The sequence below is a fragment of the Gnatocerus cornutus genome, unplaced genomic scaffold (assembly GCF_029298725.1).
Source record: "Gnatocerus cornutus isolate USDA-ARS CGAHR unplaced genomic scaffold, icGnaCorn1.1 ctg00000319.1, whole genome shotgun sequence".
Classification (NCBI taxonomy): domain Eukaryota; kingdom Metazoa; phylum Arthropoda; class Insecta; order Coleoptera; family Tenebrionidae; genus Gnatocerus; species Gnatocerus cornutus.
The window spans coordinates 46-2,500 of NW_028275638.1; the positions used below are offsets into that span (position 1 = coordinate 46).

At 48.1% G+C, this 2,455-nt stretch overlaps 2 non-coding genes across 2 annotated transcripts in view; both read left to right on the plus strand.

Moving 5' to 3' along the window:
* Window positions 1-705: 705 nt before the first annotated feature.
* On the plus strand, window positions 706-862 carry LOC148165434 (5.8S ribosomal RNA). Its single transcript, XR_015771474.1, has one exon. It is a non-coding gene; the product is annotated as a 5.8S ribosomal RNA (ribosomal RNA).
* Window positions 863-1,520: 658 nt separating this feature from the next.
* Window positions 1,521-2,455, plus strand: part of LOC148165435 (large subunit ribosomal RNA) — a 4,039-nt gene continuing 3,104 nt past the window's right edge. Inside the window, exon 1 of the ribosomal RNA XR_015771477.1 lies at window positions 1,521-2,455. This exon is cut by the window's right edge and continues 3,104 nt beyond it. This is a non-coding gene — a ribosomal RNA (large subunit ribosomal RNA).

Below are 2,455 nucleotides of genomic sequence, written 5' to 3' on the forward strand. Positions count from 1 at the left end.
CGACGAAAAAATATAGAAAGAAAATTGAAACACGAACACAAAGACCGCCCGCGAAAATCTCTTTTCGCTTACGGCGGATACTAATTCGCTTTTTCATAACGAGTACGATGATGTAATGATGTGTTGATTCCGATCGATCAAAAACCGTCTCTTCGTCACACTTTTTAAAGTGCTTGACACACGCACACTAAATGAAAGACACAATAAAGGAAAACTACCGAAAATGTAGTTTATGAGAGAAAGCAGCATTATTTATTAAAATTATTGCTGAGAAAAAGGAAATTGGCAAATTCCTAATTAAAATCGTATCGAACATGTCCCATCTTCACACATACATGCTCGTACTTTGCGTGTAAAAGCGGAGACCGCGTGAAAAAGAAAAGTGCTTCTTTTTCGGTGCGCGGATACAAATTTGTGTTTGGGTTAATATTTTTTTTAATTTTTTCGTACGCGTAAAACTGAGACCGACGATCGCGTTCCCTTTCAGACGAGAAAGTACGGACGAAAGACAATTAAGAGCGAGAATCATAAATATCCATACCACAACACCGAAATTTTAGACGTGGCACGTTTCGGAACCACGAAGATCATTTTCGTTTCGGATGTACGCACGTACGCAAAAATTTTTGCAAGACGTGTATAGACAGCTGGACGATCGGCATGATCGGGGTTCTTGTGGAACGAGCGTTTAAATTTTAAAAAGATTACCCTGAACGGTGGATCACTTGGCTCGTGGGTCGATGAAGAACGCAGCTAATTGCGCGTCAACTTGTGAACTGCAGGACACATGAACATCGACATTTCGAACGCACATTGCGGTCCTCGGATATAATGTTCCCGGACCACTCCTGGCTGAGGGTCGTGTCAATTTCAAAGACTGCTCGGTTTTCGTTTTCGGACGAAAACGTCGGAGCGTGTTGGATGTGTTGCGACGCGTCGAATAGGTACTCATTAATGTACGTGATCGTCACTTACGTCACGATATAACGACGCACGCCTCGAACGTGTGCCGAGACGTTTACTCGAGCGTGTTTTTTCGTCAAAAAGGACGGGACGGGTATGCTTTGTATTTTTTTTTTACAAAGTCCGTCGGACGTCCACCTTGCGAATCATAAATACGAAAGTGTTTACGTCGGCACATGTTCTTGCGTGGTGTGTCGTAGAATCGTGTGTTTGTGTGCGTTTCTCGTGCAGCGAGTAAATTTGCGCGACATCTTAAGACGCGAAAGCGACCAACTACTACTTGTTGTAGTTGTTGGCTGGTCTTTCGGCGTAGCACGTCCTATTTCTTCAACATGTCGTCATTTAAAAAAAAAAATGGCGTTTTAAGGTTGAGAACGTTATAGACGGTCGTCGTGTCCGAGACGTGTAATGCAAATCGCGACAGACGTCAGATCGTAAGCGTTTCTGTAAACTTAGCCATTTTTTAAAAAGAAAAATGACGAACACGTATAGCAAGGAATGGGAGACGTGTCGTGATCGTCGAAATGACCGAATGAAAAATTTTTATTTTTCATATGCGACCTCAGAGCAGGTGAGACTACCCGCTGAATTTAAGCATATTACTAAGCGGAGGAAAAGAAACTAACTAGGATTCCCTCAGTAGCGGCGAGCGAACAGGGAGAAGCCCAGCACCGAATCCCGCGGCCGAAACCGGACGCCGGGAAATGTGGTGTTAGGGAGGATCCGTCATCCCGAGATCGTGCGGCGCGTCCAAGTCCATCTTGAACGGGGCCACAGCCCATAGAGGGTGCCAGGCCCGTAGCGACCGCTGCCGATAACGGGAGGATCTCTCCTCAGAGTCGGGTTGCTTGAGAGTGCAGCCCTAAGTGGGTGGTAAACTCCATCTAAGGCTAAATATGACCACGAGACCGATAGCGAACAAGTACCGTGAGGGAAAGTTGAAAAGAACTTTGAAGAGAGAGTTCAATAGTACGTGAAACCGTTCAGGGGTAAACCTGAGAAACCCGAAAGGTCGAAAGGGGAGATTCAGCGTGACTCGATGGCGGCGCTGGACGATCGTGTGACAGATGGCGTACGCGTCGTTTGCACCTTTCGTTTTGTCGATCTGCCGTCGAACGCGTGCACTTCTCCCCCTGTAGGACGTCGCGATCCGTTGAGTGCCGGTCTAAGGCCCGCGGTGGAGCTCGTTCGGACGGTTCGCCGTTCGCCGAATGAACCCGTGGTGTTTCCCGATCGGCTCGCTCGACGGTATACAGATGGCGCGGGGCCGCTACACAGTTAGCGTCCGACCTTCGGCAAGCGCGCCCGTCGTGATGGTGATCGGACCTGGTGCCGGTCCCGTCCCCGGGTGGCTGTTCGCTGAGGTGTTCTCGGACAGACCTCGTTGAAACGCCGATCTGCGACGCTATAGCTTTGGGTACTTTCAGGACCCGTCTTGAAACACGGACCAAGGAGTCTAGCATGTGCGCGAGTCATTGGGATTTAACTAAAC